The sequence below is a fragment of the Phyllobates terribilis genome, unplaced genomic scaffold, assembly GCF_046119375.1.
Source record: "Phyllobates terribilis strain yellow unplaced genomic scaffold, ASM4611937v1 Scaffold_9__5_contigs__length_417890890, whole genome shotgun sequence".
Taxonomy (NCBI): domain Eukaryota; kingdom Metazoa; phylum Chordata; class Amphibia; order Anura; family Dendrobatidae; genus Phyllobates; species Phyllobates terribilis.
This window is the reverse complement of record NW_027362769.1, coordinates 341625374-341640620: the sequence shown is the minus strand read 5'-3', so window position 1 is coordinate 341640620 and position 15247 is coordinate 341625374. Positions and strand designations below refer to the sequence as shown.

The 15247-nt window shown below is 45.0% G+C and overlaps 1 pseudogene; it reads right to left on the bottom strand.

Annotated features, from left to right (window-relative positions):
* The window catches only part of LOC141161350 (cytochrome P450 2K4-like), a 110092-nt pseudogene extending 97343 nt beyond the window's left edge, over positions 1-12749 (bottom strand).
* Positions 12750-15247: the final 2498 nt, after the last annotated feature.

Here is a 15247-nt window from a genome sequence, read left to right as displayed (position 1 = left end):
TGGTGGTCATGTCTAATATTGGCGTGACCCCATGAATTTCGGGCTTAGGGCCAGCTGATAATGCCAAGCTGGCCCTAACCCCTTTATTACCCAGTGAGCCACCGCATCAGGGCCCTGGATGAGTTGGGTACAGCGCCAGAAGATGGCGCTTCTATGAACGCGCCATTTTCCGGGGTGGCTGCGGACTGCAATTTGCAGCGGGGGTGGCCCAGAAAGCTTGGGCCTCCCTGCGCTGCGGATTCCAGCCCCCAGCTGCCTAGTTGTACCTGGCTGGACACAAAAACAGGGCGAAGCCCCACCTCAATTTTCTTTAAATTATTTCATGAAATAATTAAGAAAAAAAGGGCTTCCCTATATTGTTGTGTCCGGCCAGGTACAAATAGGCAGCTGGTGGTTGGGGGCAGCCCGTTCCTGCCTGCTGTACCTGGCTGGACACAAATATAGTGCGAAGCCCCACGTCAATTTTTTTTTAATTATTTCATGAATTTCCTGAAATAATTTAAAAAAATTGAAGTGGGGCTTCGCACTATATTTGTGTCCAGCCAGGTACAGCAGGCAGGAACGGGCTGCCCCCATCCACCAGCTGCCTATTTGTACCTGGCCGGACACAACAATATAGGGAAGCCCTTTTTTTCTTAATTATTTCATGAATTTCATGAAATAATTAAAAAAAATTGAAGTGGGGCTTCGCACTATATTTGTGTCCAGCCAGGTACAGCAGGCAGGAACGGGCTGCCCCCAACCACCAGCTGCCTATTTGTACCTGGCCGGACACAACAATATAGGGAAGGCCTTTTTTTCTTAATTATTTCATGAATTTCATGAAATAATTAAAAAAAAAGTACGTGGGGCTTCGCCCTATTTTTGTGTCCAGCCAGGTACAACTAGGCGGCTGGGGGCTGGAATCTGCAGCGCAGGGAGGCCCAAGCTTTCTGGGCCCCCCCCCCGCTCCAAATTGCAGTCCGCAGCCACCCCGGAAAATGGCGCGTTCATAGAAGCGCCATCTTCTGGCGCTGTACCCAACTCATCCAGGGCCCTGGTGCGGTGGCTCACTGGGTAATAAAGGGGTTAGGGCCAGCTTGGTATTATCAGCTGGCCCCAAGCCCAAAATTCATGGGGTCACGCCAGTATTAGACATGACCGCCATGAATTTCTAGTAAAGTATTTAAAAAAAACACAACACCCAGAATAAAGTCCTTTAATTGAAATAAAGACACAATTCTTTATTGTTCTAAATTAAACCATACTTACCATCACACCCATTCCAGCTGAAGCCAACGATCTCCTGCAATAAAAGAAAAATAATAAACCAACCTCATCCTTACCTTTCCATGGTTCCCACGACAGCTTCAGCTCTGCTACATCGAGATGACTGGCTGGACCGCAGCAGAACGCTGCCATCCAGTCTGTCATCCCGCAGACACTGAGAAGCGCAGGCATGCTTGCGCTCCTCACTGTCTCGCTGTGACGGCATCCAGATGAGCCGAGGTCATGTCCAATGAACTCGGCTCACCTCATGCACGTCACTGACAGCGTGGGAAAATTCTCACGCTGAAGTGCTGAGTGCAGGAGAATTCTCCCACGCTGTCAGTGATGTGCATGAGGTGAGCTCATGTCCAATGAACTCAGCTCACCTCCTGCACGTCACTGACAGCGTGGGAAAATTCTCCTGCAATCAGCGCTTCAGCGTGAAAATTTTCCCACGCTGTCAGTGACGTGCATGAGGTGAGCCGAGTTCATTGGACATGAACTCGGCTCATCTGGATGTCGTCACAGAGAGACGCTGAGCAGCGCAAGCAAGCCATGTCCAATGAACTCGGCTCACCTCATGCACGTCACTGACAGCGTGGGAAAATTCTCCTGCACTCAGCGCTTCAGCGTGGGAGAATTCTCACACTGAAGCGCTGAGTGCAGGAGAATTCTCCCACGCTGTCAGTGACGTGCAGGAGGTGAGCTGAGTTCATTGGACATGAGCTCACCTTATGCACGTCACTGACAGCGTGGGAAAATTCTCCTGCACTCAGCGCTTCAGCGTGGGAGAATTCTCACGCTGAAGCGCTGAGTGCAGGAGAATTCTCCCACGCTGTCAGTGACGTGCAGGAGGTGAGCTGAGTTCATTGGACATGAGCTCACCTTATGCACGTCACTGACAGCGTGGGAGAATTCTCCTGCACTCACCGCTTCAGCGTGAGAATTTTCCCACGCTGTCAGTGACGTGCATGAGGTGAGCCGAGTTCATTGGACATGAACTCGGCTCATCTGGATGTCGTCACAGAGAGACGCTGAGCAGCGCAAGCAAGCCTGCGCTTCTCAGTGTCTGCGGGATGAGAGGCTGGATGGCAGCGTTCTGCTGCGGTCCAGCCTGTCATCTCGATGTAGCAGAGCTGAAGCTGTCGTGGGAACCATGGAAAGGTAAGGATGAGGTTGCTTTATTATTTTTCTTTTATTGCAGGAGATCGTTGGCTTCAGCTGGAATGGGCGTGACGGTAAGTATGGTTTAATTTAGAACAATAAAGGATTGTGTCTTTATTTCAATTAAAGGACTTTATTCTGGGTGTTTGTGTTTTTTTTTAACTTTGACTATGGGGTTAGTAATGGGGGTGTCTTATAGACGCCTCTCCATTACTAACCTGGGCTTGATGTCAGCTGGCATTATAAGCTGACATCAACCCCAACCCTATTACCCCCTGCCACCGCACCAGGGCAGCGTGGAAGAGCGAGGCTAAGTGCCAGAATTGGCGCATCCTATGAATGCGCCATTTCTGGGGCGGCTGACGGCTGGTGTTTCTAGCCTGGGAGGGGGCCAATATTCATGGCTCCCTTCCTGGGCTATTAATATCAGCCCCCAGCTGTCTGCCTAGCCTTTGCTAGCTATTAAATTAGGGGGGACCCCACGTCATTTTTTTTGGGGGTCCCCCATTTTAATAGCTAGTAAAGGCTATGTATTCAGCTGGGGGCTGATATTAGTAGCCTGGGAAGCTCCGTGGGTATTACCCCCTTCCCAGGCTTCAAACATCTGCCCCAGCCGTCTGCTTAACCTCCGCTAGAGCCTAAAATTAAGGGGAACCCCACGCCAATTTTTTTAATAATAAATCCTTTATTTTAATACTAAATGACAAGTACAGTAACCAACACTATCACTGTACTTCATATATATGTGACTGACATGTTTCTATCTATCTAATCTATGTGTGAAGCTCTATCTTTCTGTTCTAAATTGTCGGGTACCGCTGCTGAATTGCCGGCCGGCTTTTTTAAAGAGACAGTGCATGAAAACACTATTATTTTTTTAAATAAATCCTTTACACTAAATGACAAGTACAGTAAGCAACACTATCACTGTACTTATTATATATGTGACTGACATGTTTCTATCTATCTAATCTATGTGTGAAGCTCTATTCTTTCTGTTCTAAATTGTCGGGTACCGCTGCTGAATTGCCGGCCGGCTTTTTTAAAGAGACGGTGCATGAAAACACTAATATTTTTTTTAATAAATCCTTTACACTAAATGACAAGTGCAGTAACCAACACTGTCACTGTGCTTCTTATATGTGTGACTGACATGTTTCTATCTATCTAATCTATGTGTGATGTTCTATTCCTTCTTGTCTAAATTGTCGGGTACCGGTGTATGCCGCTGCTGAATTTGCCGGCCGGCTTTTTTAAAGAGAGTGTCTTCTGAGCAGTTTGTCAGCTTTTGGACACCTTTGCAGGTGTTTTCTATGTGTTTCTATGTGTTTTTGTTTGCCTGCCATTGGTTTTAACGGTGTTCGACGGTGTTCTAAGGTGTTCGACGAACAGTTCGACGAACAGTTCCTCGAACATCCCGGTGTTCGACGAACCGAACCCGAACACTACGGGGGTGGCTCAACACTAATGGTAAGTATAGTTTAATTTAGAACAATAAAGAATTGTGTGTTTATTTCAATTAAAGGACTTTATTCTGGGTGTTGTGTTTTTTTTAAATACTTTACTAGAAATTCATGGTGGTCATGTCTAATACTGGCGTGACCTCATGAATTTTGGGCTTGGGGCCAGCTGATAATACCAAGCTGGCCCTAACCCCTTTATTACCCAGTGAGCCACCGCACCAGGGCCCTGGATGAGTTGGGTACAGCGCCAGAAGATGGCGCTTCTATGAACGCGCCATTTTCCGGGGTGGCTGCGGACTGCAATTTGCAGCGGGGGGGGGCCCAGAAAGCTTGGGCCTCCCTGCGCTGCAGATTCCAGCCCCCAGCTGCCTAGTTGTACCTGGCTGGACACAAAAATAGGGCGAAGCCCCACGTATTTTTTTTTTAATTATTTCATGAAATTCATGAAATAATTAAGAAAAAAAGGCCTTCCCTATATTGTTGTGTCCGGCCAGGTCCATATAGTCAGCTGGTGGTTGGGGGCAGCCAGTTCCTGCCTGCTGTACCTGGCTGGACACAAATATAGTGCGAAGCCCCACTTCAATTTTTTTTAATTATTTCATGAAATTCATGAAATAATTAAGAAAAAAAGGCCTTCCCTATATTGTTGTGTCCGGCCAGGTACAAATAGGCAGCTGGTGGTTGGGGGCAGCCCGTTCCTGCCTGCTGTACCTGGCTGGACACAAATATAGTGCGAAGCCCCACGTCAATTTTTTTTAATTATTTCATGAAATTCATGAAATAATTAAGAAAAAAAGGCCTTCCCTATATTGTTGTGTCCGGCCAGGTACAAATAGGCAGCTGGTGGTTGGGGGCAGCCCGTTCCTGCCTGCTGTACCTGACTGGACACAAATATAGTGCGAAGCCCCACTTCAATTTTTTTTAATTATTTCATGAAATTCATGAAATAATGAAAAAAAAATTGACGTGGGGCTTCGCACTATATTTGTGTCCAATCAGGTGCAGCAGGCAGGAACGGGCTGCCCACAACCACCAGCTGCCTATTTGTACCTGGCCGGACACAACAATATAGGGAAGCCCTTTTTTTCTTAATTATTTCATGAAATAATTTAAAGAAAATTGACGTGGGGCTTCGCCCTGTTTTTGTGTCCAGCCAGGTACAACTAGGCAGCTGGGGGCTGGAATCCGCAGCGCAGGGAGGCCCAAGCTTTCTGGGCCCCCCCCGCTGCAAATTGCAGTCCGCAGCCACCCCGGAAAATGGCGCGTTCATAGAAGCGCCATCTTCTGGCGCTGTACCCAACTCATCCAGGGCCCTGATGCGGTGGCTCACTGGGTAATAAAGGGGTTAGGGCCAGCTTGGCATTATCAGCTGGCCCTAAGCCCAAAATTCATGGGGTCACGCCAATATTAGACATGACCACCATGAATTTCTAGTAAAGTATTTAAAAAAAACACAACACCCAGAAAAAAGTCCTTTAATTGAAATAAACACACAATTCTTTATTGTTCTAAATTAAACCATACTTACCATCACGCCCATTCCAGCTGAAGCCAACGATCTCCTGAAATAAAAGAAAAATAATAAAGCAACATCATCCTTACCTTTCCATGGTTCCCATGACAGCTTCAGCTCTGCTACATCGAGATGACAGGCTGGACCGCAGCAGAACGCCGCCATCCAGCCTGTCATCCCGCAGACACTGAGAAGCGCAGGCATGCTTGCGCTCCACAGTGTCTCTCTGTGAGGGCATCCAGATGAGCCGAGTTAATGTCCAATGAACTCGGCTCACCTCATGCACGTCACTGACAGCGTGGGAAAATTCTCCTGCACTCAGCGCTTCAGCGTGGGAGAATTCTCACACTGAAGCGCTGAGTGCAGGAGAATTCTCCCACGCTGTCAGTGACGTGCAGGAGGTGAGCTGAGTTCATTGGACATGAGCTCACCTTATGCACGTCACTGACAGCGTGGGAAAATTCTCCTGCACTCAGCGCTTCAGCGTGGGAGAATTCTCACGCTGAAGCGCTGAGTGCAGGAGAATTCTCCCACGCTGTCAGTGACGTGCAGGAGGTGAGCTGAGTTCATTGGACATGAGCTCACCTTATGCACGTCACTGACAGCGTGGGAGAATTCTCCTGCACTCAGCGCTTCAGCGTGAGAATTTTCCCACGCTGTCAGTGACGTGCATGAGGTGCGCCGAGTTCATTGGACATGAACTCGTCTCATCTTTATGCCGTCACAGCCAGACACTGCAGAGCGCAAGCAAGCCTGCGCTTCTCAGTGTCTGCGGGATGACAGGCTGGATGGCAGCGTTCTGCTGCGGTCCAGCCTGTCATCTCGATGTAGCAGAGCTGGAGCTGTCGTGGGAACCATGGAAAGGTAAGGATGATGTTGCTTTATTATTTTTCTTTTATTGCAGGAGATCGTTGGCTTCAGCTGGAATGGGCGTGATGGTAAGTATGGTTTAATTTAGAACAATAAAGGATTGTGTCTTTATTTCAATTAAAGGACTTTATTCTGGGTGTTTGTGTTTTCTTTTAACTTTGACTATGGGGTTAGTAATGGGGGTGTCTTATAGACGCCTCTCCATTACTAACCTGGGCTTGATGTCAGCTGGCATTATAAGCTGACATCAACCCCAGCCCTATTACCCCCTGCCACCGCTACAGGGCAGCGTGGAAGAGCGAGGCTAAGTGCCAGAATTGGCGCATCCTATGAATGCGCCATTTCTGGGGCGGCTGACGGCTGGTGTTTCTAGCCTAGGAGGGGGCCAATATTCATGGCTCCCTTCCTGGGCTATTAATATCAGCCCCCAGCTGTCTGCCTAGCCTTTGCCTGCTATTAAATTAGGGGGGACCCCACATCATTTTTTGGGGGGGGTCCCCCATTTTAATAGCTAGTAAAGGCTATGTATTCAGCTGGGGGCTCATATTAGTAGCCTGGGAAGCTCCGTGGGTATTACCCCCTTCCCAGGCTTCAAACATCTGCCCCAGCTGTCTGCTTAACCTCGGCTAGAGACTAAAATTAAGGGGAACCCCACGCCAATTTTTTTTAATAATAAATCCTTTATTTTAATACTAAATGACAAGTACAGTAACCAACACTATCACTGTACTTCATATATATGTGACTGACATGTTTCTATCTATCTAATCTATGTGTGAAGCTCTATTCTGTCTGTTATAAATTGTCGGGTACCGATGCTGAATTGCCGGCCGGCTTTTTTAAAGAGACAGTGCATGAAAACACTATTATATTTTTTAATAAATCCTTTACACTAAATGACAAGTACAGTAAGCAACACTGTCACTGTACTTCATATATATGTGACTGACATGTTTCTATCTATCTAATCTATGTGTGAGGCTCTATTCCTTCTTGTCTAAATTGTCGGGTACCGGTGTATGCCGCTGCTGAATTGCCGGCCGGCTTTTTTAAAGAGAGCGTCTTCTGAGCAGTTTGTCAGCTTTTGGACACCTTTGAAGGTGTTTTCTATGTGTTTCTATGTGTTTTTGTTTGCCTGCCATTGGTTTTAACGGTGTTCGACGGTGTTCTAAGGTGTTCGACGAACAGTTCGATGAACAGTTCCTCGAACATCCCGGTGTTCGACGAACCGAACCGAACCCGAACACTATGGGGGTGGCTCAACACTAATACAACACATCGGCTCTAGCCAAAAAGTAGGCAATTAAAGCCATAGTGAAGTACTGTTAAGAGTCTGTTCTGATTGTGCTGCTGTCCTTATATTTATACACATGGGCTTATTTTTCCTCCATGTGTTAATCTTTACTAAGGCACAAATAACCTATAATAAACTGATTGGCCCATTGCTATTTACCTTGGTCAAACAATCTCGGTTTAGATTGCACAATCTTGTTATTACATACATAGCATTATGTATTTCATCTAAATAAATGTTGGCCAATGTGTATTATAATGTGATATTTACAGTAGGATAAAGGAATATAATTTGCAATTATTTATCTGTTCTGCAGTTGTACCAGTGCCATTGTGTAAAGTTCTAATACTAATGTTTGGGGACACAAATTAATCTAAGGTATTTGCAGTTATAGCAGGAAGAACTTTACATCCATTATACACTTTTGCATTAGATTTTGCGTATTGAAGGTTTTAATCAATTACCAATGAAATTAACTAAACAGAATTTGATGGTCAAGAGGTTGAAAAGATTTTTCCATTTTTGGACTGAAAACTTTTTGCTGTGTTCCATCACAGATTACAGCTGAGCTTTGGAAGCTCAGCAATTCGATAAATTGCCATCGGATTATCAAAAAATTAGTTAACTCCTTAAAATAGAAATTAACATTTATATTTGTCTATTGTTTAATCATCATATATTGGGGCAGATTTATTATTGTTTCTGATTTAAAGTTAGCATGAAACCAAACAAGGCAGAATATGAGCAAAATATACCCCAGTGTCCTGGGGTCATTTATCATTAAGTGACTAATCTGGATGTTCTTGCTAGACATGTGAAACACTTTTCTCTTACTAATGCCACCCCTTGGTTAGTCTATGGTTGAGCCAAAATTTTGAAGCCCCACCTCTAGACTCTATTTAAAAAGGTCCAGGGAGGGGCAAAAAAACACACATAAGGAGGAGATGCTGAATAACCCACTTGCTAGACCTAGTGGTGAGGGTCAGTGCAGCTTTTAGGCTCGGATGGACCTGGTCACTGGTGGGGAGCAATCTTGATCCTATCCAGAGAGTGGGGATACTGGCGTCTGAGACTGTGAAGGTGGTAAGCCAGAGGTTGGGAGTCATGACAGAAGGCCTACGGTCAGTGGTGACGAACTTATGGCATGCGTGCCGTCCCTCCAGCACTATGACCTTTTCTCCAGCAATTCCCTGAGTCAACTGTCATGCTGACTGCCATCTCAGAGAAAGTGCAGCGTGACGGCTCCCAGCAATCAATTGAAAGACACGAGTACAATTAAAGCCATGACTGCCAGTACTTCGGGGTCAGGGTGAGGTCAACAGCATGATGAGGTCATCTGATAATGATACTGACATCACTCGCCTGCGCCATAGAGGCGCATACAATGTTGGTGGTAAGTGCTCCAGTAAAGCTGAAGACACTGAAGTTTTATTGTAATGGGGGATGGGGATAAATTTGAGGACACGGCTTGGGGAAGAAGGAAGGGTTGAGTGCGGACACAGTATCGGGAGCAATGGGGGGCACGTATGAGTAATCAATATGAGGGGAGGATGTGTGCAGACACAGTATGGGAAGCGACAGGTGGGAATAAGGAACAAATTTAAGGACATAGTATGGGGGATTGAGGAAGGGTATGGGGTGCAAATACTGTATGAGGAATGAGGGGGTATATATGAGAAACAAGTATGAGGAGCGAGGGGGAGAATGTATGTGGACACAGTATGGGGAGCAGGGTGGATGGGTGCGGACACAGTATAGGGAGGGGGAAAGGAGAAATTTTAGGACACAGTTTGGTGAGTGAAGGAGGTGATCAGTTTAGACAGAGTAGGGGAGCAAGGGGGGATGTGTACAAACACAGTAAAAGGAGCGAGGGGAACATGTATGAGGAAACAGTATGAGAAGCGAAGGGGGAATGCATGTGGACACAGTATGTGGAGTGAGAGGGGATGGGTGCAAACACAGTATGTGGAGCAATGGGGGGCATGTATGAGGAAAAAGTATAAGAGAGGGGATGGGTGGAGGTACAGCATTGGGAGTGAGGGGGAGGGAGAAATTTGAGGACAAACTTTGGAGAGTGAGGAGGGTATGTATGAAGAAACAGTGTGAGAGGGGGATGGGTACAGACACAGTATGGGGGAGTGAGGGGGGCATGTATGAGGAAGCAGTATGTCAGGGGGATGGGTATGCAAACACAGTATGGGGAGCAAGGGGGATGGGATAGGTGTGGACACAGTATGGGGAGCAGAGGGATGTGAGAAGCGAGCATGTGGGAAAGGGGAAATATGTGAGAAGACTATTGAGGGGAATAGTGTGAGGAGATAGTATAGGGTAGAAAAGTGTGAGGGGGCACAGAATAGAGGCTGGGTAGTGGGGATGGTATAGAGGAGGTAACATAGGGGTATCTGTTAGGGCACTGCCAAGAGTAGACAGTATGCCGAGGACGGAGAGTGTGGTGGGGGGACACAGTGTGAGAGGACAATGTAAAGAGGGGGCCCAGTATAGAAAGAAGAGGGCAGTGTGGAGGGTGTGTACCATAAGAGGGACAATGTCTGGGTCATATTTTGTGCAGGGAATATAGTGAGGGGAAATTATTTATTCAGGGACTCAGCATAAGGCAGATATTTTTATTCAGAAGCATCATAGTAATGCTACTATTTTTAAGGGCATTGTGTTGGGATGTGCTGCAGAAGAATAAATTAGATGTAAGTGTTCAGAGATGAGCTGTGGATGTGAAAAGTCATCATGGCGTCTGGACAAGATGAAGAAAAGAGAACAACTCTAATTAAAGACGATGTCATCTATAAGGTACCTGGATGTAAATGTTCATTGGTGATATTGACTAATTTTCTTCAGTACTGTGTTTTCTGTATGGTCTGCAGTCTGATGATGACTGATAACAAAAACAACTCCAAGTATCTCATTACCATTGTTAAGGTCATACTGGGAGTTGTAGGTTCATATGATACAAATGTATATGGGTCTGACCTAACATTACAATTGATGTACCATGTACTTTGGTGGGCCTGGTGATGTATTCATGTACTGATTGTGATGTATTGCTGTACTGCTGATGGTTCTGGTGATGTATTTCTGTTGTGATGAGGGTTGTGAAGCTGTGTTTCTGTACTCCTGGGGGTTTTGATGATGTACTTCTGTACTTGAGGTGGTTTTGGTGATGTGTTTATGTTCTGATGATGGTTCTGTTAATGAAACCACAAAAAGACAAAACACAACAACATAAATGTAAAAAGTGTTATGGCAAATACTCCTAAGGTATCTGTTTTGATTTGACAATACCTATACCTATAATTGACTCTCCAAGTGCTATGTATCAACCTTTTTTAGCACTCTCATGACATTATGGTATACCAAGCATTTCCCAAAGAGACAGCATAACAAGGAAACCTCACTTAGCTATCACAGAAAATCGTGTCCATAAGAGCTCTACAATTCCTCATCAATTACTTCACTGTGTAATCATTTAATATAATCCTTTAGCTGCTCTAAACAAACAGATGAGGAACCTCTTCTTAGCATCCAGGCTTAATTCCTCATACTGGCCACTGGATAGATCTCACCTGGAGCTTTTTATCCTCCTTTTTTGTGTAGGTGATCAGAATGATCTAAGGAACCTCCCGACGCGTTTCAGCCATTCATCAGAGGCATATGGTTCCAAAAAATGTTGATCTCGCATTAGACCTTCATCTCCCAGTGGTAATGCCTCCAGCCACTGTCAGAGTGTATGCTTACGTTTCTTTTTATACACATGCCGCACTAGTTATATTAGAAAAAGATAAAAGCAATGTAATAAAACCGTCCGACAAAGGCAGCAATTTGGTTGTCATGGACACAGATAAATACTGCACTATGTGTCGGGAATTACTTGAACAAGAGATGGGATATCAGAGGTTATCGCATAATCCATCAAGGTTCCTGCATAAAATACTTAGGGACTTGGTCCAGGATGGATTTGACAACAAAGTTATTGACAAGAATGAAAGGGAGTTTTTGGTCCCACTCTATCCAATGACAGCAACTTTTTATAGCCTGCCAAAAATTCACAAGGGTCTAGAACCCTTGAAAGCAAGACCTATTTTGTCAGGTATAAACAGTCTCACCCACAAAGCAGGCATGTACGTTGATAAAATCTTGAGACCATATGTGGTCGCGCTAAACTCTTTTGTATGTGATACAGCGGACCTCCTAAGAAGATTGGAGGGTGTTGTGCTTGAGCCAGGGATGATTCTGGGCAGTGTGGATGTGGAGGCTTTGCACTCCTCGATCCCCCATGAATGCGGAATAAAAGCCATGGAGTATTACCTCAGATCTAGGGGTAGACAGTACACCAAATATAATGAGTTCACCTTGAAGCTCCTAGAGTTTTGCCTTATCAGTAACATTTTCACTTTCGACGGGGAGTACTTCCACCAGCTCAGGGGCACTGAGATGGGGAGCCCCTGTGCCCCCTCATATGCTAATTTGGCTAGTGGGAGGAAACCTTCGTGTTTAGTGATATGGACTCTACGAACAGCGTCATCATGTGACTTAGATATATTGACAACGTGTTCATCATTTGGAACGGTTCACTTGATGGTTTTCGTGAATTTGTCGCACGACTCAATAACAATTCTGTTGGGCTGACCTTTACGTCAGAGGCCTGCAGTATAGAACTGGCGTTCTTGGACGTACTTATTCAGAAAGGACAAAATGGGGAATTGAACACAGAGACCTATAGGAAACCAACAGCCACTAACTCTCTCTTGAGGTGGGAGAGTAACCACCCGGTCCCCCTCAAGAGAGGAATTCCAAAGGGGCAGTTTCTGAGGCTAAGGAGAAATTGCTCGGATGTGAGCAATTTCAAAAGGTAAGCGTTAGACCTCATAAATAGATTCTTGGTTAGAGGCTACCCCAAAAAAGTTTTAGATGGCGCCTATAGAGAATCCCTAGTTAAAGAAAGAGGAGAACTACTGGTCCAAAACCAAAACGAAATGAAGAGTCGACAGTTAGATTTGTAGCACGTTACTGTAATAAGTCACAACAGGTTAAACAGATTTTTCAGAAACACTGGAAATTCTTTTAATGGACGAGGACATTAGGGACAAGCTAGCCCCGTGTCCGCAAATAATATACCGTAAAGGAAGGTCTTTGAGAGATTGACTCGTCCATAGTCATTTTCAAACTGAGGTAGCTCCGACATGGCTGGATCGAGGAGTGAGTGGATGCTTTCGATGCAATAACTGCAAAGCATGTGATGCTATCACCTAAGGGGCAATATTTAGAAACAACGTAAAAGGAAGTGATTACTGTATCAGACAATTGATTAACTGCCATACAAAAGGAGTGGTGTATAAGGCCACGTGCGATTGCAATCTCGAGTATGTGGGAAAGACTCAGAGAGAATTAAGGAAAAGAATACTTGAACATCTGTGAGACATTAGAAATAAGAAAGATACTCCCATTGCTAATCACGTAAACACAATGCACCAGGGAGATGCCACTATTATTAAGTTTATGGGTATCGAGAGGGTCATGCCACCGAGAAGAGGAGGAAACTGGGACCGTCTTATATTGCAAAAAGAGGCCCATTGGATCTTCACCCTAGGCACTAGCGCTCCTGATGGCCTGAATGAAATCCTATCCTTCGCCCCCTTTCTTTCATCATAGGGATTTATAGGGCAAGTCAGTTAGGGATGGCTTCCGTTGAGTGGGGGTGCCATTTGCACTGGAAAAACAGGGTGCCAACCTCCACGTAGGTAGGGTCTCTAGAATAGTATGATCATAGAATTTGACTAGGACTCCCATATCTTTTTCTTTTCTCATTCTGGGAGGTCCGCTGTGTCTAGTAACAGCAGATTGCGTCTAAATCTTTTTTAAAATCCCTGACCTAAAAATATCCCGTGCATTGTCAATATTATTATTATTTTTTTATATAATCTGATTTGGTACAATCTGAGATATTTACCCCTTTGCCATCCTTGGGTCTGAGAATTGATATAAAATTGTTGAGAATTCTGCATATGCTGCATAGGCAAGAAGGCGGGTTGGTACTCGTGTTTTATTGTGAGCCATCATATGGCTTCATTATGCCAGGAATATTAGTGGGGTGTACCTTGAAGGTTAACATAATTAAGTGTTTCGTGTAGGGAGGATTGTGTCTCCTCAGTACATACACTTTAGCCCACACAATATGGCCGCTGGACCGCACGTCGTAAGTGATATATGCGGTCCAGCATTGACGGAGATCGCCGCTGGACCGCAGTGCCAGAAGTGATGCGTGCGGTCCAGCGCTGGGGTCATAGTGTTTTTCAAGCACAGGGAAGCTAGACGATGCTTTCAGTCGCTAGTTATTCTGGGACCGAAAGTGTGTCATTGTGCGCGCCACAAATATAACTAGCATGGCATGTGTATAAAAAGAAACGTAAGCGTACACGCTGACAGTGGCTGGAGGCATTACCACTGGGAGATGAAGGTCTAATGCGAGATCAACATTTTTGGAACCATATGCCCCTGATGAATGGCTGAAACGCGTCGGGAGGTTCCTTAGATCATTCTGATCACCTACACAAAAAAGGAGGATAAAAAGCTCCGAGTGAGATCTATCCAGTAGCCAGTATGAGGAATTAAGCCTGGATGGTAATAAGAGGCTCCTCATCTGTTTGTTTAGAGCGGCTAAAGGATTATGTTAAATGATTACACAGTGAAGTAATTGATGAGGAATTGTAGGGATCTTATGGACCCAATTTTCTGTGATATCTGTGTGTGATTTCCTTGTTATGCCGTCTCTTTGGGAAATGCTTGGTATACCATAATGTCATGAGAATGCTAAAAAGGGTTGATACCTAGCACTTAGAGAGTCAATTATAGGTATTGTCAAATCAAAATAGATACCTTAGGAGTATTTGCCATAACACTTTTTACGTTTATGTTGTTGTGTTTTGTCTTTTTGTGGTTTCATTACACGGGCACTCAGCACTTTATTAATTTTTAAAGTATTTGTTAAAGGTTATATTTTAATATTCTGTGCTGTGGCAATATTTATATTGACCAGAATTATATTAGCCTAAAGCTGAACATTATGGTTCTGGTAATAGATTTTTGTGCTGTTTGTGACATGCAGAAGTAGTGCTGTTGCTTCAAAAGCATCCAGCAACTATAGGGGTTAACAGAGTCACAGAAGACAGGGAGTGGTTAGCAGAGCCCCAGGGGGATTGTGGGGAACTTGTTTACTAGTCTGGCTGCAGCCAAAGGGAGAAGTGGTGTGTGTGATCTGTATCTGACAGAAGTGCAGGAAAGTGAACAGGATTCAAGTCAAGGGTGAAGCTGAGTCACAGTTCAGATACCCTGCACTGTTAGTTCAGGAAGTCTATCATTTGGCAGGAAGATAAGGACTGGAAGGGATTGTGTCACAGGGATCATCTCCCTCATCAAACCCTCCCCCCCTCCATCTCAAAGCAGGAGAAAGAATGCTGTGTACTACTGTGCCTTTGTGAAGGAAAAGCCTGTTGTGGGTGCATAGAAGTGTGCTGCTAAAGAGACTTGATCTGTGCTGTACTGTGCTACAAAGAAAGACTGTTTATTAATGTGCCTTTGCAAGAAGAAGCTATTACTGTTATTAAAGCCTGTTGCTTTAAGAGACTAATGTTTTGGACTGGCCGTACTGTTGCATTAAACTCTACTGTTCAACTGTTCATGAAG